This window comes from Jaculus jaculus, chromosome 9, assembly GCF_020740685.1.
Source record: "Jaculus jaculus isolate mJacJac1 chromosome 9, mJacJac1.mat.Y.cur, whole genome shotgun sequence".
Taxonomy (NCBI): domain Eukaryota; kingdom Metazoa; phylum Chordata; class Mammalia; order Rodentia; family Dipodidae; genus Jaculus; species Jaculus jaculus.
The window spans coordinates 8,777,868-8,802,072 of record NC_059110.1 but is presented as its reverse complement, the minus strand read 5'-3'; the positions used below and the strand labels follow the sequence as shown (position 1 = coordinate 8,802,072).

At 43.3% G+C, this 24,205-nt stretch overlaps 1 protein-coding gene across 2 annotated transcripts in view; it reads left to right on the top strand.

Annotated features, from left to right (window-relative positions):
- The first annotated feature begins 245 nt into the window (after positions 1-245).
- Positions 246-24,205, top strand: part of Tulp4 (TUB like protein 4) — a 198,858-nt gene continuing 174,898 nt past the window's right edge. Inside the window, exon 1 of one of the 2 annotated variants that reach the window (XM_045158536.1) lies at positions 246-302. The gene's annotated coding sequence lies outside the window, so the exon portion shown is untranslated. Of the gene's footprint in view, positions 303-997; positions 1,111-24,205 lie in introns of those variants that run through there. The other variant, XM_045158535.1, reaches the window with a different exon arrangement.

Below are 24,205 nucleotides of genomic sequence, written 5' to 3'. Positions count from 1 at the left end.
GCCGCCGAGGCGTGGCGGCGTCGAAGGTTCGAGAGCCGGGCAGCGCCGACGGCCACGGCTCCGGCGTCGGTGGCGGCCGCGGTGGGGCGCCTGGCCGCGCGCCGCGCCGGGTCACGTGGCGCGGTCACGTGGCGCGCAGCCGGGCCGGCGGCGGCGGCGGTGTCGGCGGCGGCGGCGGTGTCGGCGGCGGCGGGGGAGGCGGAGCCTCGGCCGAGACGCGGCGGGGAGGCGGCGGCGGCGGCGGCGGCGGAGGGAGAGAGGCGCGGATGGGGGCCGGGGCCGCCGCCACGGCCGCGCGCGAGGTGAGGCGGCGGCGGCGGCGGCGACGGCGGCGACGCGGGCGCGGGGCGGGGGTCGCGGCGGGCGTGAGGGCCGGGGCGGGCGGCCGCGGGGGGCGGGCGGGGGAGCCCGGGCGACGGCGGGCGTGTGTGGCCCCCCGCGGCCCGCTGAGCCTTTTGTTTCCGTGTGTGTGTGCGCGCGCGTGCGTGCGTGTGTGTGTGTGTGTGTGTGTGTGTGTGTGGAGGAGCGCGGGCGCGCGCGCGCGTGTGTAAATCAGGAGGCGTTTGGCTCGGAGCCATTTTTTTTTTTTTTTTAATTTTAATTAAAATTTTTTTTTCCCTCCTGATTGTGGAGACAGGAAAGAAAAACAAACAAACAAACAAACAGACAAAAACGCCAGCCCTTCCGAGCCGGTGCTCCCGCTCGGCCTGGCCTCCCCCCCGCCCCCCACGGCCGGCCTCGGGCAACGGCGTGGCTCTGCCCGCGGCGCCCACCTTCTCGCCGTGCCCGCCTCGCCCCTGCCCGCGCGCCCGCCGGGTGAGCTGTCTGCCAGGGCGGCCCCGGTCACCTGTCGTGGCAGCTGCATGGACATGCCGGGCGCCTGTGCTGTCTGCACTCTGTGTCTCCCCCCCACCCACTTTCTTTTCTTCTACCTCTGACCGATCCACGGGCACGCCTGTCCCCCGGTAAACCAACCCCTCCTTGCTCGGCCGGCCTCCAAAGCCCGGTGCTTGGGGGACCCCAGGCGAAGTTTCACCCGCTTGCGGCCGTGGGCACCGACGTGGCTACTTCTCGTGGGGAAGACAAGCTAAGGGCCGCTCACCTTCGGGGGTGAGTGGGGAGGGGATGAGATGAGTGGGGGCCCTGGCTTCTCTGGGGTCGCTGTCACCCACTCATTCACCTGCTAAGCCTGCCCAGGTGATCGGAAAGTCTGGTGGGAGTTCTCCCCGCCCCACCCCACACATCGACCCTGGGGTGGTTGGTTCCCTTGGTTTGGGGTTTCTTTATTTGGGGGCTCCCCTCTTTTATTTTGCAGTGGTTGAGCTTCCATCCTAAGGGTCTCCATTAAGTCCCTCAGTGGAGCAAATTGTTGCCGAGGTTTTAAGGAATAAGTATTAAAATCATTCCCGGATTCTGGATTCTCGTGGTTTTTTTTTTTTTTTTTTTTTTTTTTGCCGGTTCCTCCGTGTCTGGGATTTAGTTCTTGGCTGGCAAGCCCCTGGGGGTGGTGGTGGTGGTGGTGTGGTCCTGGAGACTTGCAGGCTGGCATGGGTGTGAAGTGGCAGGGCACCTTCCACATAAGCCGTTCTGCAATCCAGACAGATGTGTGTCGAGACTCGCAGCCCTCAGGTGGGGCAGCTTGCAGCTGTTTACCTACAGGCATGTTCAGAATGGGAGAATCACACGTGTCCTTTTTGGGTGCTAGTTTACTGTCGTAGCAGTGATTCTATGAATAGCCAAATTAAAAATAGTAATTTTTTGTGGAGTTACTAGGTAATGAGAAATTCCTTTAAAAATTTGAAGAGCTCTATTTTAGTGTAAGGGCTGTTCAAGTAGCAGTTTTGTTCAGGTGATGGGAGAGGTGTTGATCTTCAGGCTTAAAACTGTTAGAAGGAGTCATACAGTGAATTCTGAACACAGTGAAGCTTACAGGGAAGACGACCAGAAAACCCTGATTACCCATGTGCCTGAGAAATAACAGTATATTTACTACTGTGTATCTTAAAATAATGCTCTCTTAATTTAGAAAGGATGTGTGTGTCATCTTGAACTCTAGTTTTCTTACAAAGCCATAGGGGTGGCAGTTTGGTCATTCATATTTTTTTCTTACTAAAACTGAATGGAATTTTAACCCTTAAGAGGATGTCTTCGAAATTGAGCCATTATCCAATAATGATGCTGAGATCCCCAGTAATGGACGCATGGTGGAGATGGCAGCCTTCCATCTAGCCGAATTGAAGTCCTTTCAGTAGATACTTGAGAGGACAGAATGTGCAGGCCAGGTTTTATTTTTGTGTTTTCTGCAGGTATCTGGACTTGGGAAGGTTTATTGAGTATTTTTGTGTGCATTGGTCAGCTAGGTGGCAGTTGATATCTTGATGTGTTCCGCAGCGTTTGCAACATCAGTTTCTCCCGTTGTCTTCTGTGGAGGAAGAAAGAATGAAGACAGTTGGAGTGGCCGCATCGTGCATGTGTTTGTAACGCACAGTTAAAACTTGAGTAAAACCACAAGATTAAATGCTGTGATTTAGTTACTGCGTTGGTTCTTGTTTAGGATTCTGTGAAGTGTTTTCAGCATTACTAAAACCTTTATGGAAATTGTATACTTGCCATTACTGGGACTGTTGGAATAGCATGAAATGTGTAATTAAAATGTTAGGTTTTTTTTTTTTTTTTTTTCAGTTTAGCTGAGATAAAGTTAATTTAGTTGCTCAGTTTTAACATACTAACATTTTTTTGGTGTATGTATAAACTATGCCACAAAAGCTGGGTTTACCCATAAGATTTACCGTGGTAATCATTTTAAAGTATAGTTTAGTGGCATTAAGTGCATTTCTTGGAATAGAACTATTAGTACCACGCAGCTCCAAAGCTTTGACTCAGATTCCCATCCTGAATCTTTTGCACCCATTAATGAAGAACTTTCCATTATCTCCCCCACCCCAGCCTCAGAAAACACCCTCTGCCTCTATGAGTCAGACCTTCAGCTACCTCACATAATTCAAGTCAAATGGTATTTTTTCTTCTGGGACTGGCTTATTTCAGTTAGCATGATGTTCTCAAGTTTTATCCATGCTTTCTTTAGCTTATCAGCATTTCCGTTCTAAGACTGAATAAGATTCTGTTGTATTTATATGCCATATTTTGCTAAAAACATACAAAATGCTAATAACCCACGATGACCAGGAACTCTGACAGCCAACTATAGATGCTTTCTTTAAACAGCAAAACCAAATCCCCCACCCCCACCCCTGGCGGTAGGGTCTCGCTTGAGCCCAGGCAGACCTGGAATTCACTGTGTAGTCTCAGGCTGGCCTTGAAGTCGTGGCAGTTCCCTGCTTCGCAAGTGCTGGAACTAAAGGTGTGTGCCACTATGCCTGGCTTCAAAATTAGTTATTTTTAATGCATAGTACTTCTTTAAAATAAGGACGTGTTGGTATAAAATTAATGAGTGTGTTCTGTCCTTACTGGGTCCTATTACTTCCTTTCCATGTGGGTCCACAAAGTAGGTACATCTTTCTGAAGTCTGCTGCTGATGGCGGTGGTGATTTTGTTCCCCAGCTGATGTTGTGATGGTATAATTGTTCTGCATGGAAAGTGTGCGTGCAGGGCTTATCAAAGTGAAAGAACCCTTAAAGGGAACTGCAGGTAAGTGCTGTATGATCCCAGCATGGGGAAAGTCTTTCTAGGCTAAACACCAAACAGAAACCCATGAAATAAAAGAGCTGATAACAGTTTTGACAGCATGCATTGTTTAAAATATTCCTACAGTAAAGAATGACAAGCTAGAAAAATATGAGCAACAAATGTGAAGGAGTTGAGTATGCAATGAGTTGTAAAAATCAATAATAGCTGAACTTTTAGAAGAATGGGTAAAGGACACGAACAGATCTTTTTTTTTTCTTAAATGTTATCTATCGTCTATCACCTACTCATTTCTGTATGTTTATATGTATGTCCATGTGTATCTATTTGCCTGTCTATCTAATCTGTCTACTTGGGATTGAACCCAGGGCCTTAAGAATGTTAAGCATCAATTTTAAAACTTTTTATCATGGAAAAAATTCAAACATTAAAAAAAAAGTAGGGCTGGAGAGATGGCTTAGCAGTTAAGCATTTGCCTGTGAAGCCTAAGGACCTCGATTTGAGGCTTGATTCTCCAGGACCCACTTTAGCCAGATGCACAAGGTGGCACACACATCTGAAGTTTGTTTGCAGTGGCTGGAGGCCCTAGTGCACCCATTCTCTATCTGCCTCTTTCTCTCTGTGTGTCTGTCTTGCTCTCAAATAAATAAATAAATAAATAAAGTAAACAGACACAAAAAGTAGAGGTGCTCAGTGTCCACATAGCATTTAGGAGACCCTGGGCTCAATCCTCAGCTCTAGGGGGAAAAAAAGTAAAGATTAATATAATGAAGCATTGTCACCAGACATCACCAATTATGTGTGTGTGTGTGTGTGTGTGTGTGTGTGTGTGTGTGTGTATATATATTTTTTTTTTTTTTGGTTTTTTGAGGTAAGGTCTCACTCTGGTCCAGGCTGACCTGGAATTAACTCTGTAGCCTCAGGGTGGCCTTGAACTCATGGCGATCCTCCTACCTCTGCCTCCAGAGTGCTGGGATTAAAGGCGTGCGCCACCACGCCCGGCTGACATCACCAATTATAAAACACTATATAGGAATACCTTGTCCCTTTATTTGGATTTTTTTCCCCTTTGGATTATTACTTTTTTAAACTTTTCTTTTTAAAATTTATTTATGGGGGGGGGAGGGAGGGAGGGAATGGGCATGGGCATGGGCATGCCAGGGCCTCACCATTGCAACTGAACTCCAGACACACGTGCCAACTTGTACATCTGGCTTACCTGGGTACTGGGAAATCAAACATTGGTCCTTAGGTATCACAGGCGAATGCCTTAACCCTAAGCCATCTCTCTAGCACCTCCCCTTTGGATTGTTTTTTGTTTATTTTTTGTTTTTTTGTGGTAGGGTCTCACTAGCCCAGGCTGTCCTGGAATTCACTATGTAGTCTCAGGGTGCCCTTGAACTTATGGTGATCCCCTTACCTCTGCCTCCCGGGTGCTGGGATTAAAGGTGTGCATCACCATGCCCAGCCCCTTTGGATTATTTTAAGGCAAATTAAATTGTCTTGTAATTTTGTCTATAAATATTTTAGCACATCTCTAAGAAGGCTCTTCACAATAAATACTATTAGTTCACCTTAAAAAACAGTTTTTGGTATAGGAAGATAAATCAGTAGTTAAAGGCACTTGTTTGCAAAGCCTGCCCTCCCAGGTTTGATTCAAAGTGATGCATGTTTGTTTGCAGTGGCAAGAGGCCTTGACATACCCACATTCTCTCTTTTACTCAATAAATAGATAAAAATATTGAAAAATTAAAAAAAAAACTTTTGACTTGGAATTTAGCTCAGTAGGAGAGTGTTTTATCTAGAGTTTTTGATCCCTGGTATTGCAAACAAATACCTATTTAGCTTTAGGTGGGTGGCTGGGGAATTGAATCTGGGCCACCAGGTTTTGCAAATAAGCACCTTTTTTTAAAAAAATACTTGTTTATTTGAGAGAGGGAAGGGGGCTAGTGAGAGAGAGAGAGGGAGGGAGGGAGGGGGAGAGGGAGGGAAGAGGAGGAAGCAGTTAAGAGAATGGGTGTGCCAGGGCCTTCAGCCACTGCAGAGGAATTCCAGATGCATGCTCCACCTTGTGCATTTGGTTTACATGGGTCCTGGGGAATCAAACCAAGGTCCTTTGGCTTTGCAGGCAAGTGCCTTAACTGCTAAGCCATCTCTCCAGCCCAACGCATAGGTTTTCTGTATTTTTTATTTTCTTTGTAACTTTTTTATTGAAGAAACAGAATTTTATTAATTGTTTTCTTATAATGGTAAATGTGTTTATTTCCTGTGCATTGGTAGTGTGATATGGAACCTTTGATTAAGGTGCCATTTTTCAGTTAGTATGCTGGCAGTTTAGTTCCCTTGGTTTTTTCTTTAACCCTTGAGAGAGGGTCTCACTTTAGCTCAGGCTGACCTGGAATTCTCTATGTAGTCTCAGAGTAGCATTGAACTCATGGCAGTCCTTCTATGTGCTGAGATGAAAGGTGTGCACCACCATGCCTGGCCTTATAACCTCCCCCCCCCCCATGCTGAGGACTGAACCCAGGCTTTGTGCTTGCTAGGCAAGTGCTCATCCATTGAGCCAAATCCCCAACCCTTTGTGTTGGCAATTTAGATCTTAAGGATGCAAGTTTAAAATGAAGTATGGTATTATGATGACTTCTGGTCCTTTTGATAATGTGAATATTTGGGCATCTGCCAATGTGGAAATGGGGTTAAGGATGATAATAGTTCCCTAGGGCTGATGCAAATAAAGGGTAGTGTACTTGCACATGGTAGAAATTAACATACTCATTCTGGATAGCTTTTGTTAGGTATCAAATATGAAACAGCCTTTGACCCAGAATGTCAGCATTTGATAGAGATTTATCCACAAGCAATAATTGGAAAAGTTTGCAAAGATGTATGATCATAGTGAAGAACCAAAGTAACAGAGAGTTGATTGGATTACCGCATGTTTTTTGAACGCAACCACTGAAAATAATGATGCACATCTATAATTAGTGTGGAAAAATGCCCCTGGTACAGCATTGGGTGGAAAAAGCAGGTGATAGACTCATATGCACAGCACTTACCTAGCATGTAGGTACAAGGAAGGCATAGGAAGTGGAGCAGCCAGACTGGAGGTTAGGCCCAGGATGCAGGCTTCAGAAACCACCTCATGGATAGTCTGTTTGGGTCACTGTGTGTGGTGTCATCCCTGCATTGATGGAGATTTCATGGTTGGCTTTGTTTGGGTAATTTGCTTAGTGTGTGTGTGTGTGTGTGTGTGTGTTTGTGTGTGTGTTTGTGTAGACACACGTACACATAGTTGCTGTCAGTTGACACAGTACCGAACTGGGAACAAGTTACGAGGTAATCTGGGATGTTTTTCACTATAAAAGGGGAAGACATTTCAGGAAGACATGGAAATAGACACCTATCATGTTTAAATAAGATTAAGTATATTCTTGGTTCAGATATGTTGAATTAATCACCACATCTCCATACATTTACTGGCAACACATAAAGTTGGGCTTTGTTTTCCCTTTAACTATCCTTGTACATGTTAGAGCTTATACCACTCTGTCAACTCTGCTTCCTTTCATACAAAATGACTAGTCAAAATTAAAATTTTGATTACTCATGGTCTTGAAAATTATGTTTCTTTCTCACATGCAGTTAATTTAGAACCAAATACATATATTTTTGATGTGAGTAAATACATGTAGCAGGCTTTGTACTCATGTGGTGTTCAAGGCATGAGAGAGACGTGGGGGAGGGAATGAGAATAAGACTATAGAGAATAAAATGAAAACATAGTGTTTATAGAGAGCCTTTGATAGTAACGGCATATAATAAATTGTAGAGAATGATTCTAGAGGTGTGTAAACCTTCTCCAAAAATTAAATATACAATTTATAGTGTAATGGTTAGAAAAGAATTTGTAATGCATTATATGAGGCACTGTGATTGCTTTTTCTACTACTAATGCTTTCTATAGTCCTAACTCTTGAGCATCTTTTCCCAGTTTGGACAGGGCATGTTAGAGTCCTTGGGCTAAAGTTTCTATAGTATCAGATCTATCCGTGTCTGCTTAAGGCTAAGAATTTGACTCTCGGTGAATAATTGAAATTTCTTTCTTTTGTATTTTAGCTGTTGGTCTGGCTAGTTACTAATGGGAGTAGTAGGTTCTAAAAGCTCTGTGGTGTGAGGGCCAGTTGTGGCGGTGCACACCCGCAGTCCCACCGCCTGGGAGGCGGGGCAAGAGGGCTTCACGTTCAAGGCAGCTTGGGCTCCATACTAAGATCCTGTCTCAACAAACAAATACCACCAAACAACAATTAATAACACCCCCTCAAAAAACCTCACTGTTGCTCAGTATTTTCAAATTCCACTCAAAAATTGCAGACAGATTATTTCATCTTACAGATGGATTGTTTTTTTCCACCAACAAAAGGAAGATTAACTTCAACTTCTTGAGGCAGTTGTTCCTGGGTGTGTGTGTGTGTCTGCGACTTCCAGCCTCGGTCAGGGAGATCAGGAGTCTGGTCTTGTGTAAGACAACCTTTCTTGTCACATCACTCTCTCTGGCTTTGGTCATCAAAGGTTGTTCCCCTTTCTGGGGCGTGCACATCACTGTCACTGGCAGCTGTGGTGAGGTGCTAGTGTCAGAGGTTCCCAGGCACACAGCAGACTGAGCTGCTAGTGCTGGGACCCTTTTAAGTGGTGGTGAGAAGTTGATGAGTGGCGATGCTGCTGTCTGCTGAGTCTATACAAGGTTCTCTTCACATGCATTAAGCTGCACACAGACCTCTTAGCCACAGTAGCAGATGGGCAGGAGTGGCTCTGGTAGTGAGAATGCCAGAGCCCGTTATCATAGAAACGTAGACTTCTGCTCTATACTTAAGCTCCTGGTCAGTGCTGAGCGTTGAGGCAGCCGAGTTCCTGTTAATTGTTAAGTAGCCACAAAGCTTAATTGTGTTAACTTATTAAATCAGAGGAAAAATAATTTTTAAAAAAGTAATGTTTGGTCTGATGTGATGTCTCACACCTTTAATGCTAGCACTTGGGAGGCTAATATATAGGATAATCATTATGAGTTTGAGGTCAGCCTGGACTACAGTGAGACCTTACTTCAAAAAAGAAAAAAAAAAGGAAGGAAGGAGAGAAATGTTTGGATTGGATCCATCTGGGACAAGAAGATTTAAGGAGGTCAGATCATTGGGAGACACAGGGCAATGAATAGAGTTGGTACTGAGGTCACATTTTTCCCCCCTTATAAATAATTTGAACCTTTTCCATTTTTTGTTCTAATCTTTCCCCCAGGATATGAGAAACCCAGCCTAGTGTTTCATATGTAGGAAGTTTAATGAAATAAATTCTGCTTATCAACAAAAATATTCAACCTACCTGGAATAAAACATAACAACTCTTCATAAAAGAAAGAAAGCTCATGGTTTGCCTGTCTTATTCTGTTAGTAATAAATTTAAATACTGTGACAGAAATGAAAATGAAAGTGGCACACATACTGTTTTGTCTCCTTATGCAACTTAGAATCTGAGGGACCTGGGAATAAATAAGTAGTGTAGGATTGGGGTGCCGCCCATAAATTATCACCATAATTCAGTTTTACCTAATTTTCTCAACCTTTAATTTTAACTAATGACTACCAGGCCTTTTCTAGACCATTAACGAACTGTATTGCTATGTGGAATATATTAAATAGCTTTGATAATTAAAGTACTCTTCAAAAATTTTGTGATGTATTATATAGAAAGTCTTCATCATGAGATTCGTATCTATTGTACATTTTTGTGCAAGAAAAACCAGTATTGTAGATCCCGTCTAGGCCTTTCTTCAGAGGTATTGATAGAATCAGTAGTTATGAGTATCTTAGAAATCAATATTCTAGAAATGTAGTACATTTATTGTAAAGTAGAGGAGTCCTAAGATTGATCAAATGGTTCAGAAAAATGATATGACTGTGGTTCCTTTTATTAATTAACAGGGTTTTTTTTGTTGTTGTTTTTGTTTTTCAAGGTAGGGTCTCACTATAGCCCAGGCTGACCTGGAATTTACTGTATAGTCTCAGGGTGGCCTTGAACTCACAGTAATCCTCCTACCTCTGCCTCTCAAATGCTGGGATTAATGGTGTGTACTACCATACCCAGCTTTAATAAGCAGTTTAAAATTTTTATTTATTTATTTGCAGAGAGATCGAGAGAGAAAGAGGGGGAAGGAGGGGGAGGGAAGGAGGGAGAAAGTAAGTAAGTAAGGGAAAATATGGGCATGCCAGAGCCTCCTGCCGCTGCAAACAAACTCCAGATGCGTGTGCCCCACTTTATGCATGTGGCTTTATGTGAGTACTGGGGAATCAATCCCAGGCTGTCAGACTTTGTGAGCAAGCACTTCAAATGCTGAGCCATCTCTCCAGCTCATGACTGTGATTCTTTTTTTTTAAATTTTTATTTGTTCATTTTTATTTATTTGAGAGTGACAGAGAGAGAGAGAGAGAGAGAGAGAAAGAGACAGGGAGGGAGGGAGGGAGGGAAGAAGAGGCAGATAGAGAGAGAGAGAGAGAATGGGTGCTTCCAGCCACTGCAAACGAACTCCAGACACATGCACCCCCTTGTGCATCTGGCTAACGTGGGTCCTGGGGAATTGAGCCTTGAACCGGAGTCCTCAGGCTTCACAGGTAAGCACTTAACTGCTAAGCCATGTCCCCAGCTCATGACTGTGATTCTTAATTCTTTTTCTTTTAATTTTTATTAGCATGTGCACAAGAGAGAGAGAGAGACAGACAGAGACAGAGGGAGAGAGACAGAGAAACAGGGAGGGAGGGAGGGAGAGAGAATGGGCACACCAGGGCCCCAACCACTGCAAATGAATGAACTACAGATGCATGTGCCACCTTGTGCATCTGGCTTATGTGGGTTCTGGGGAATGGAGTCTTGAACCAGGGTCTTTGGGTTTCACAGGCAAGTGCTTAACCAGTAAGCTATTTCTCCAGCCCTGTGATTCTTAATTCACAGAGCCTTGGAACATCACACTTACTTCTCTTACCTTTCACAAATAATTGGTTTCCTTGTCTATGTGAGGATCATATTAATGGAATTTCTTTGGTTTTCCTTTAGCCATGTTCAGATGGTGAAGTTCATTCTCTCCCACATGATACAGAAAGATGGCCTGTGCTTGGCTTGGGAATCAGTCTAGTTCTCTGGTATATAGAAGATAGCCAAAACTTGTGGAAAGAAACAGGGCAGCACTGTCAGGTGAATGACACCAATAATCTCTGGAGGTCAATATAAGCCAGTTACTTCAACCTTTTAATTTTAGTCAGTTATTATCACATCTTTTAGTAGATTGTTAATGACTAGCAAAATTGGTTTGAGTTGGACCTCCTTTGGAGCTAATGAGCAGTAAAGTGGACCCCAAGGTGAGATGTCTGAAGAAGGAAGCATGCTGTGGAGTCTGGACTCATTCATAAATTAGAGCATGAATGAAGCTAGAAGCTATGATTTTGTTTTAATTCCTGTCTCCTCATTTTGTGTTTTCCTGGAGCCTGTTAACATTTAATAGCATACCTTTATCTGGCATCTGAGAGCTGGTTTGGAGGTTCTAGCAGGGAGCGCAGCTACTCATATGCCCTGTCTGAAGACCGCTCCTCGTCTCTTCGGGGAAGGTCGCCATCTTCGACCAAGCTTTGGGAGGGACGCATGTGGAGTAGTGAGGGAGGAAGGGGACACTTGCCTAGCCAGCCAGATCAGCCAAATCAACCTTGGTGATTCATGAGGTGACAGGTGTCACAGCTAGATTGCCCTCACATCCCTGGCATTTGGAAAAAAAAATAACCGACTGGGATGCAGACCTTTCATGGCATTCTCTTTTGTGTGAAAAATATCTTGTCTTTGTATTATTTTGTATGGAAAACTTCATTGTTGCCTTTATATCCTTGTGTTTCTTAAATTTTTTTGTAAATTTTATTTGTTTATTAGAGAGAGAGAGAGAGAGAGAGAGAGAGAGGGAGAGGGAGGGGAAGAGGCAGAGAGAGAGAGAGAGAGAGAGAGACTGGGCATGCCAGGGCTCTAGCCACTGCAAACGAACTCCAGATTCGTGTGCCCCCTTCTGCATCTGGATTACTGGAGAGTCCAACCGGTATCTTTTGGCTTTGCAGGTAAACATCTTAACCCTAAGCCATCCCTCCAGCCCCCTCAATTTTCTTTTTTTTTTTTGCAATGTGTGTGTGTATGGTGTGAACACATGTATATATATGTGGGTTTGTGTAGGCACACTTGTGCTAGTTTTGTGTTGGGGCTAGAGGTTAATATTGGGTGTTATCCTCACTTTCCCTCCACTTTAATTGTTTGAGATAGGGTCTCACTGATTTGGTAGACCTGGGGGTCCACTGGTCTGCCTCTCCAGTGATGGGATTACAGGTGTGTACCACAGTACCCAGCTTTTATGTTGTTACTGAGGATCTGAATTCAGGTTTTCATGCTGGCACAGCAAATGCTTAACCAATGGAGCCATTTACTCGGCCCCTGTTGTTCTTTTTTCAAGGGTGGCCTTGAACTCACAGTGATCCTTCCTTCCCCTGCTTCTGAGTGCTGGGATTAAAGATGTGTGCCACTGTGCCTGACTAATATTAATTCTTAATATGATGATATAGATATAAGTAATAACCTTAAAAATATTTTTTTAGAACTGGACATCATGGCATATGCCTTTACTCCTAGTATTCAGGAGGCAGAAGTAGGAAGATCACTGTGAGTTTGAGGCCACTTTGAGACTACATAGTGCATTCCAGATCAGCCTGGGCTTAAGTGAGACCCTACCTTGGAAAAAAAAAAATGAGCGTGCATGTGTTTGTGCACATGTGTGTGTGTGTGTGTGTGTGTGTGCACGCGTGCACACACACACACACATTTATTTGAGAGAGAGGAGAATGGGTATGCCAGTGTCTGTTGCTGCTGTAAATGAACTCCAGATGCATGTGCCACTTGTGCATCTGGCTTTACATGAGTGGGAAATCAAAACTCAGGCCAACAGGTTTTGCAAATAAATACTTTTAACTGCTGAGCTATCTCCCCAGCCTAATAACTAATTTTCTTAATATGATTCTTACAGTGACTTAATATAAATTATATGTACTTATGAACATCTGGAAAGAAATATGTTCACCGAATTCTCTATTTCTTTCTTATTTTAAAAGAGTAGCCAGAAATTACTAATATAGGTTAGCTTTAATGTCGTCTACTAACTGTGATAGGGTTACTATATTTTATTTCAAAAGATGTTTATTCTCTGACTGTAGGAATCTTTAGGAACCCAGGAACATGGGGCTGCAGGTAGGAGATGACTTCTCACTTGAGTTGTTTTTTTGGCTTCCCATTTTCATTCAGGTAGATTGTCTGCGCTGAAAAACCTGAGTCTCTGGTTTGATCTGATCACTGTTGCAGGCACCAAACAGCTGCCTGGATGTATAAGGTTCAAAGAGGATAACGTTCAGCTTCTAGAAGGAGACTTTGGTTGGGAAGGTCAGACAGTGAAACAGAAGGTAGCCTGTGGCTGGGGAGGCTGCATGGCGGCTCTGTGCACGCGCGTGCGCTCGCTCAGCCTGGCTGTGGGGGTCAGCAGCCCTGGATTCAGTGGGAAGCAGCGTGTGTGTGGTTTCATCAGATCGACCACGTGGGTTCGAACGCACATGTCGTGCACTTGGAATGTCTAAGAACACTCGTACCAGATAGAGCACCTAGGCAGCTAGCTTTCTTTTTCACGTAATTGGAGTTTGGTATGTGGACTATATACATACATATACACACACTCGCAGATTGATTGATCGATCTATCTATATGTATACACACACACGTACATACATATACTTTCACAGTTGGTTTACTTTGAGCTTTATGTTCACGACGTTTGTACCAAAGGTTAATTTTTTTCACATAGGTAAACTTGTCAATCTTTTTTCCATAATTTCTACTTCATGGTTTCTTAGAAAGCATCCTCTTATGGAGGAAATGAATGAGACCTGTTTTTCATACTGGCCTTATATGCCATGTTTCAATTCAAGGCAGAGTTTCTCAAGGGTATAAGTAGTGGTGTATGGCTGAAGTTAATTTAGGCTTCCTTCCCTGCTAAAGAAAACCTTGGCTCAATTTGATTTGCTGAGGCCAAGAAGCAGTAGGTGATCCAAGCACTTTTGCTTGGCAGGTGTTTCCAGAGAGCATAGGAGAGCATCTGGGCTTGCAGTTCTACGAAGTGAACATCTTTTCCTCCTCCTTGCCTCTGTGTGCATGTGTAGGAGGCAGCATTCATGCTTCCTAACTGGAATCATTTGTGAATAGCTGTTGTTCTCTTGCTCTTTGATCATTTAAGTTAAAAAATTACAGGATACATGGTTGCATTATATGTAAAAATTTAAGGACATACTGTATTTCAAATTGAATGTTTGTATCTGCAAAGGTTTCTTCAAGGTTTGATGTAACATGATCTGCTCTTATTCTTATGCATATGGACAGATTAGCAAAACTGGATTTCATCCCAGCCTAATCAGGCAAAGAACCTATCTGAACCATATAGTGGAACGACACCAAGAAGCTACAGTATTCGGTAATTATATTAAGATATGATGTGGTCTTTCCCCATATTTATTAATTAGAAGGGTTGTGATGAGGAGCCCCTTTCACACTCTTTGAAGGATGCTGATCAGTGGGCATGCAGGCAGGATTTTAGTTGTGTTTGGGAATTTGTGTTAAGGTGGGAGGGATTGGTGTTTCAGGTGGTGACAGGTGAGCCTCCTGCCAAGTTGGCATAATGGAAACAGGACTCTTCTGAGATGCCATCTGTTTGTGACTGGTTGGAAACCACCAGTGATTTCTCAGGAGTGAGAAACTGTTCCATTTATGTTGACGTATTTAGGAATTAGTAATGTTAAGACCATGCTGATCATCAGGTCTTAACATTACTGGGAGAAGTAGACTTGATAAGTCTGTTTTTGTTACTATTAAATTTAGAAGATGACTGATTGGTTTAACCCTGCAATGGTTTAACCCTGCAAATGTCCCTCATACCTGCAAAGACAGGACTCTCTTCTGCCTCCTGTACTAACCACAGCTCTGCACTGAGTTGTATGGGCCAGGAGCATGTTTGTTTATATGCCTGCTTTGCACTGCTTGAGGTCAGCATCCCAGAGGGCTTCTATCAGTCTTTAATTCTTTCTGTTTTTTTTGTTTGTTTGTTTTTTTTTTTTTTTTTTTTTGGTAACATTGTAAAATATATATGACGAGCTGGAGAGATGGCTTAGCAGTTGAGCACTTGCCTGTGAAGCCTAAGGACCCCAGTTTGAGGCTCGATTCCCCAGGACCCACGTAAGCCAGATACACAAGAGGGCACATGCATCTGGAGTTTGTTTGCGGTGGCTGGAGGCCCTAGCACACCTATTCTCTCTCTCTCTCTCTCTCTCTGCCTCTTTCTCTCTCTGTCTGTCGTTCTCAAATAAAAAAATAAAAACATACATGACAAAACTCACAATATACATGATAAAACTTATTATTTTTTATCCATGTATTTTTTCAAGGTAGGGAATTCACTAGGCAGTCTCAGACTGGCCTCAAACACATGGTGATCCTCCTACCTCTGCCTCCCAAGTTCTGGGATTAAAGTTGTTGTGGTAATTTTTAATGCAGCATCAGGGGATCTTAGTATGTCCATACTCAGTCTTTTTGTCTCTCTCTCTTTCTGTCTCTCTTTCTCAAATAAATACATATGTTTTAAACAAAACAACCATGAAAAACAGAACAGCAATTGTAGGGCTTGTAGTTCCAGCTACTCAGGAAGGTGAGGCAGGAGAACTGCCTGAACCCAGGAGTTTGAGACTAGCCTGTGCAGCATAGCCGGGTCGCGTGTCAGAAACAGTCAATCTAAGTAACCAAACAACAAAATGAAAACAAACTTAAAATGCTACCACCACCAACAGAGAATCTAGCAGGTTGAGATGAACTCGCTAAGCAAATTGCAGAATTAGTTTTTTTGTTGTGCTGTTTTCAAGGTAGGCTCTCACTCTAGCCCAGGCTGACATGGAACCCATTCTGTAGATCCCGGCTGGCCTCGAATTCATGAATCCTCTTACCTCAGCCTCCCAAGTGCTAGGATTAAAGGCATATGTCATCATTCCTGGCTCCAGAATTACTTTTCATAACATCAGATTTCTTGTTTGGTAAGGTGAATTGAATTGATTGAGCCATTTGTCCCAGTGGTTAATGTTCTTTGGGTCATTGTGATGTTGGACTCAGATTTGACCAAATTCTATGGCCTACGTCATTTGGAAACAATTCTTCCAATTCCTTTCTTTTGTAGGTATCAGATCAATGTACTAGTAACTTAAATGATGTTTTGGTTTAACTCTACCAACCTGGATAGTGTCAGACCCATAGATTTTATGGACTCAGTCTCCACTAGACTGTTCTCATGGGATATGCCAGCTGCAAATTTTGGGACTACCTTTTCTGAGCATTGACTATAATTTGGGTTTCTTAGCCAGGTGTGGTGGCACTCGCCTTTAATCCCAGCACTTGGGAGGCAGGGGTAGGAGGATCTCTGTGAGTTCGAGGCCACCCTGATACTATATAGTGAATTCCAGATCAGCCTGAGCTAGAGTGAGACCCTACCTTAAAAAACTAAACCAAAACAAACAAGCAAACAAAAAATTTGGGTTTCTTACCACCTTATCAGGTTGGATAATTTGAACTCATTGGAAGCACTGCTTATTACCCCAGTTATGATGACATTTATAAATCATGAGCAGCTAGATGGCTGAGTCACACAAGGCATGGATTGGGGCGGGGTGCTGACTGCTGAGTCCCTATGCCTTTTCTCTGTGGAGCTCTGTGTGCATTACCTCATTGGCTTCATGATTGAGCTCAATCTTCAGCCCCTCTTCCTGTCTAGAGGACAAGGGTAGGGTTCAAGGTTTCAGTTCTCTAATCCCATGCTCTTCAGGACTTACCCTTTATTATTACCCCATAACCACAAACTGGAGCACTAAGGACTCATCAGGAATGACAAGACAGTCCGCTAAGGCATTCCAGTGGCTTTAGGAGCTTGCTCTGTGCCAGCAACCAGGACAAAAGCCAGATAGGAATTTTACTATATCACATATCACAGTCATGATTTGGATGAACCATGGGGTTTTGCTAAGTTTGATGTGGTGAGCCTTTGCTTTCTGTATAAAGATGACAGTTGACGCTAAGGGGATTCCCTAGATAGGAGGAGGAGGTCTCTGGATAGAGCTTTGGGAAGTGTTGCCATTTGACTAGTGGATAGGGCCTGAAGCAATGAGGAACAACTAGTGAGGTGGAAGGAGAAAGTGTATTTCCTCATCAGTGCTGTCCTGAGAATTTTCTGTGGTATTGATAGCAGTATCTATCTGTGTGTCCCAGTACGGTAGCTGCCAGACATGCATGCTGGTATTGAGTGGTTGAAAAGTAACAAGTCCAGTTGAGAAACAGTTTTAAGTTTTAATTTAATTATATGTAATTTAAATAGGCATATATGGTACAGTGCAATGTGGACTGAAGATATGGCCAACAAGTTAAGAAAGACAGAAACTGTTTTTTTCTTCTCAGACACTGAGCTTTAGAGCTGATGTTTTGGGGACATTGAAGACTACAGGCTTTTCCCCACTGAGGATTATTTGAGCATTCTTCAAACTTCTAGAATTCTAAAGTTGGAGATGGCTCAAGAATCAAAGAAATATCTTGGACTTCAGATGTAAGATCCAGTTGTTTATCATAAGATATTTCTGAAACATAAATATTTTGAAATGGAGACAGCAATTGATGCCAAGTCTAAAAATACAAAAGATATGAATTTCTTTAAGTTTATTAATGATGGCTGCTTCGATTGCATGTGGCAAGAAACTTAGGTGGTTCTACAAGGTGATGTCCATTCTTCATGCAGAAATCTGCAGGCAGGCAGCCAGCCCTGGGCTGATCGGTTGATTTCTTGGTCACTCGGGTCCCGGGATCCCTCTTTTCCTTCCTCTGATTGTCTTTGGTGTCAGGGTTCCCGAAGGTGGCTGCTGGAGCACCATCAAGAGAAGGAAGGAAGAGCAAAGGCCCATATCCTCCAGCCAAGCCAGTCCCTTTTAAAGAGTGTTCCTGGAGAGAACAACTGACTTGCATTTACATTATCAGCTATTCTAGACTACCAGGAGGCTAGGCAATGATGTCTTTACCAGGACATACTGTTGCCCCAATAAAATTGAGGTTCTAGAGTGAAGAAGAAGGGGGATGAATGTTGGATAGATGGCCATCAGTCTGCATTTGTGGAGGAAGGGTGCACCTTCAAGTAGGAGAGAGAAACACGTCAGTATTCTCCTGTGGCAGCCTGTCCAGGAAGGCACCTGTTGCCACAAACGCCTCCTCAGGGTTCTCTGCCAGCCCTAGTATATTTGCGGTCTTTAACAACAGTCCCTTTTGGCTCTCAGAGCTCTTCTAGAGACTTACTGTATAGACTGTGTGTTCAAAACTAAAGGATTCCAGAATGCTCTCTAGAAAAGTATGAATAAGCCAGGTGTGTTGGCACATGCCTTTAGCACTCATAGCACAGGGAGAAACAGAGGTAGGAGGATCACAGTGAGTTCCAGGCTAGCTTGAGACTACATAATGAATTGCAGGTCAGCTTGGGCTAGAGCAAGACCTCAAGAACCCAAAAAAGAAAAGTACATGAATTAGAAGTCATTTTCTCAAGGCAGATTCCCAGGGTTATATCCCTCAGCCTGCCCAGACCTCAGGCCCTATTACTTATTACTTGTCTCTTTCCAGGCATTTCTATTAGGGATATATGGGGTGGGGTGGGGTACAAGGCAGATAAGATCCCTGCTCTTGGAGGAGCATAAGTTACTACTTTTCGTAAAAGGAATTGAATTTCCTTTCCACCCTGCCTCACTCTCAAGTGAGTCTGAGGAGGATGTGAGGAATGTAGAGGGCGTTACAGGAGGCATGTCATGTCGGAAAGTGCTGAAGAGGGGGAAATACTTCTTTCATGACATCATTTGGATGTAAAGTCACCTTGCTTCTCAGCTGTGTGGCTGATAATGGAAATTTTGCAGATATTTTTATTGCATTGTTCAAATAGGTTTCCAAGTATGGCTCTGATTTGCTTTATCTCTTCAGCCACTCTCTTCTCTGTGGACCTCAATTGTCTCCTCCTTGAGGGGATTTGCCACATCTACCTAAAATATTGGAGTTCGTGTGGGAGAAAGAATACTCTTTGAAAATATTAACCTGTCATTGATGGTAATGTCAGCATATTGGATGCAAAGGAGCTAGAGGGGATAGAAGTAACACAGATAAATTTAATCTCTTTCTCTTTCTTCCTGTGTGTGTTCCAATTGATCCCCTGTTTGTGTAAATATAAGTTGTGATACTTCAAGCAAGCATCTTTAACTACTGAGCCCTGTTTCCAGCCCTGAATTGTACTTCAGAAGCTTACTGCTGGTGTGTGTTGACATAAGCTCTTTTGTTTAGCCTTTTAGCCATGAGTACACACCCCTGAGTATTGTGAACTGTGTACCAGTGACCCCCCAAAGGGTCCTAATGGGCAGTTACATGTCATTTGGTTCATAATTACAGGTGGGGCTGTTTCATAAGAATGAGACACTTAGGGCAGGTGTGGTTCAAGGCCACCCAGAGACTACAGAGTGAATTCCAGGTCAGTCTGGTTTAGAGTGAGACCCTGCCTCCAATCCCCATTCCCCTCCAAAAAAGAACAAAAAAAAAAAAAAAAAAAAAAAAAAATGAGATACTTAGGAGTGAATGGCCAGTAGTGAGTGTAGTCATCTGCTAAGAGTCCAACCTTAGAGTGATTTTTATTATCCTCTATTAAGTTATTTTCCTGAATCGCTAAGGATTTTTCCTTTGGGGCTGGAGAGATGGTTTGGTATTTAAGGCACTTGCCTGCAAAGCCAAAGGACCCAGGTTTGATTCCCCAGGACCCACAACGTAAGCCAGATGCACAAAGTGGTCCATGTGTCTGGAGTTCTTTTGCAATGGCTGGAGGCCCTGGTGCTCCCATTCTTTCTCTTTTCCTCCTTGCCTCTTTCTCTCTATCAAATAAATAAAGAAAAACTTTTTTAAAAAAATATTTTTTTCTTTGTAAAAAATGCTCTAGAAGAAAAAAAAAACACAATTATTAAGGATTATTGATGGAGGCGAAGATTCTAAGCAAACAAGTTATTTGCCAGAAAATAGAAATTTTGGCCAAATAAAAGACATAAGCTAGGCTTGATGGTACACACCTGTAATCCCAGCGCTCGGGAGGCAGAGGTAGGAAGATTTCCATGAGTTCGAGGCCATACTGATAGTACATAGCAAATTTCAGGTCAACCTGATCTAGAGTAAAACCCTACCTTGAAAAAAAAAAAGCAAAAGGCAGATTTGGTAATGTGAAAGAATCTATTAAAAAGAAAAGTCAATGACAAAACTCCAGTGACGCTCTTGTACTCAGTTAAGGAGCTGGAGGGTTCCCTGAGATTACATAGTAAATTCCAGCTCAGCCTGGACTAGAGCGAGACCCAAAAAAAAGAAAGTCCTAGATTTTGAGACCAGGTGCTTCATGCCATTTAAGAACTTTACGTTTGTCATCTTGTCACATGTCTCTGTTTTATTCTAACAACAATCCTAAGAGTAGCTCATTAGCATGATTAAGTTAAAACTCAAATTATTTTCCCTTCTGGGAAATGTAGCTTGTGTGTTATACTGAAGTTGGACAGTTGGCACCTGAATAAGCAGTATGCATGAATGTTGCCTTAAAAAGGCTGCTCTGAGCTAGTCGTGGTGGCACATGCCTTTAATTCCAGCACTCAGAAGGCAGAGGTAGGAGGATCGCCATGAGTTCAAGGCCACCCTGAGACTAGTGAATTCCAGGTCTGCCTGGACTAGACCCTACCTTGAAAAACCAAAAAAAAAAAAAAAAAAATCCCTGCTCTGATAGGTCCCTTGCCCCATAAAATTTCCTGCCTCAAAGGACTAGAGAATATTTACTGCTATAAAGAATGTAAGAACCAAAAGGTATTCCAAAATAATGCTGTTGAATGAGAATTGGGAGCACTGGGTATATAGGCTGTGGAACTCTTCATTCCTTAAGACTCTTTTCTTTGATGGCCCTTTGCAGACCTTCAGGGATGTCATTGCGATGTCCTGTCTTTTTTTTTTTTTTTAAATTTTATTTATTTATTTATTTGAGAGCGACAGACACAGAGAGAAAGACAGATAGAGGGAGAGAGAGGGAATGGGCACGCCAGGGCTTCCAGCCTCTGCAAACGAACTCCAGACGCGTGCGCCCCCTTGTGCATCTGGCTAACGTGGGACCTGGGGAACCGAGCCTCGAACCGGGGTCCTTAGGCTTCACAGGCAAGCGCTCAACCGCTAAGCCATCTCTCCAGCCCGATGTCCTGTCTTGATAGAATGCCTGAGGTGACACCTCTGTCCTTTCAAGTGCAGAGCAGGGGCTAGTCCAGTGATGGAGAAGACTCCATACCTTTAACATGACCAGTTAAATAATGTAAAATCAAAGGATATGTGAGGGGGTTAACTTCCTCTGGTGACTTATGGCAGCACAGGCTAAATTAGCACTTTACTGTACATTTGACACCTCTTCATTTATAAGGATTTTACTCTCCTTAAAGCATTGCTACCAATGTTGTCACCTTTGATCTTTGTAGTATCCAAGATTTAGGGCGGATTCTGTGTGCAGATAGAAAAGCAAGCTTTCACAGCTACTAGTCAGGGGCTAGCAGGTTGACCAGATCATTTCCCATCTTGGGTTTCCTGACTCTTTCTTTTTTTTTTTGGTTTTTCAAGGTAAGGTCTCACTCTAGCTCTGGCTGACCTGGAATTCACTATGGAGTCTCAAGGTGTCCTTGAACTCATAGTGATCCTCCTACCTTGGTAAGAGTGCTGGGATTAAAGGCGTGCACCACCACACCTGGCATAGATAAAATATTTTCAAATAAAGAAGAGGCAGAAGCTGGGCGTGATGGTGCACGCCTTTAATCCCAGCACTGGGAGGCAGAGGTAGGAGGATGACTGTGAGTTCGAGGCCACCCTGAGACTCCATAGTGAATTCCAGGTCATCCTGGGCTAGAGTGAGACCCTACCTCAAAAAAACAAAAAACAAAAAAAATCATTTATTTACTTATTAGCGAGAGAGAGGCAGGATGGGGCTGGGGGGGAGGGACAATGGGCACCCCAGGGTCTCCAGCCACTGCAAGCAAACTCTAGGCACATGTACCATCTTGTGCAACTGGCTTATGTGGGTACTGGGGAATTGAACCTGGGTCTTACAGCCTCAAAGGGAAGTGCCTTAACCACTAAGCCATCTCTCCAGCCCCTGCCTCTTTTAAAAAGAAATTTTAAGGCTGGGGAGATGGGTCAGCAGCTGAAGGCACTTACTTGCAAAGCCTACTGTCTGGGTTCAATATCCCAATACCCATGTAAAGCCAGATGCAGAATGTGGCATGTGTGTCTGGAGTTTGCAGTAGTAAGATGTCCTAGTGCATCCATATACTCTCCTTCTCTCTCTCTGAAGTAAATAAAAAGGTTAAAAACTTTTATTTGATGATAACTTTATTATAATTTAAAATATTTTTTATTTTTACTTATTTGAGAGAGGGGAGGAGAGGGAGGGAGGAAGATAATGGGCATGTCAGGGCCTCTAGCCACTGTAAACAAATTCCAGACACATGTGCCACCTTATGCATCTGGCTTGCAGGAGTCCTGGAGAATTGAACCTGGTTCCTTTGGCTTTGCAGATAAGCACCTTAACTGATAAGCCATCCCTCTAGCCCTATTATAAATATTTGCTGGGCATGGTGGCACACACGTTTATGACAGAGAGAGAGAGAGAGAGATAGAGAGCGAGCGAGCGAGCGGCAGGGGGGGGGAGAGAATTGACATGCCAGGGCCTCACTAAGTGCCGTTGAACTGCAGACATGTGGGCCACCTTGTACGCACGTGCAGCCTTGGGTGCTTGTGTTACCTTGTGCATTTGGCTTATGTGGGACCTGGAGAGTAGAACATGGGTCCTTAGGCTTTGCAGGCAAGTGCCCTAAGTACTAAGCCATCTCTCCAGCCCTATTATTATTATTTTTGTTTGACTCTTAGCCTTCTCTCACAAAAAGAGTTGAGGTAGTTAAAAGTAATCCTAAAAAAGAATTTATGAGCTGGGTATGGTGGTGTAAGTCTTTAATCCAAGCACTTGGGAAGCAGAGGTAGGAAGATCATCATGAGTTTGAGGCCACCCTGAGACAACATAGTGAATTCCAGATGTGCTTAGGCTAGAGTGAAATCATACCTTGAAAAAGCAAAACAAAACAAAACATAGACAATACAACAACAACAAAAAAAGAATTTATGGGCTAGGCATGGTGAGGCACATCTGTAATCCCAAAATTTGGGAGGCTGAGATAGGAAAATCATAAGTTTGAGGCCAGCCTGGGCTACATTTTGAATTCTAGGTCAGCCCAGGCTATTCAGTGAGACCCTGTGTTTAAACAAAATAAAATTAAATAAAACCGCAAATTAAAAAAAGGACCTTAGGCTGATAAAAACATTTTGCTCAACTAAGGTCAAAAAACACTCATTCTCAAACTCTGAAAATAAGAGCAGAACTGTTTATTTGGCTAAAATTAGATCTTCTGTATTTGCCTAAAGCGCTCCACAAGTTCTTAGTTCATTATATGGCCTCCAAATATTGAAAGTATATAAAATATCTACATTTCACTCCAAATTTACATTGTATGACTGGAGAATGAAATTACATAGGAGGGAGTCCGTGGTTAGTGCTGCTATTTTACTACTTTCCTTACTGTGTCATTTTGGCTGCTTTCTAAGTTTAAGCATGCATAGTAGCAAGATGGTACAGCGCACTTTTATTCTTTCCTGGTTGTCATTGGTGATCCTGGGCCGTGAACATGGCTTTGCCCTTGCTGAGCGGGCCTTTTATCACTGAGCTGCATGGAGAAAACCTGTAGTGCCCACAGTCATAACTCTGAAGTATAACATTGTTGTATAATTACAATCAAAAGTATAAAATATATAGTTCACAAACATTTTTCACATGCATAACTTTTTATTGACAACTTCCATAATTATAGACAATAAACCATGTTAATCTCCCCCATATCCCCCTTCACAACTCCACTCATATCCCCTCCCTCTCCTCAATCAATCTCTTTTATTTTGATGTCATCATCTTTTCCTCCTATTATACTGGTCTTGTGTAGGTAGTGTTAGGCACTGTGAGGTCATGGATATCCAGGCCATTTTGTGTCTGGAAGAGAACATTATAAAGGAGTCCTACCTTTCCTGTGACTGTTAAATTCTTCTCACCACCTTTTCCACAATGGACCCTGAGCCATGGAAGGTGTGATAGAGAGATTGCAGTGCTGAGTACACCCCTGCCACTTCTCAGCATGATGGTGCCTTCTGAGTCATCTCTAGGTCACTGCCATATGAAAAGAGAAGGTTCTCTAACCAAAAGTGAGAGTAACATTAATACATGGATATGAACATTAAGAGAAGTGTTTTC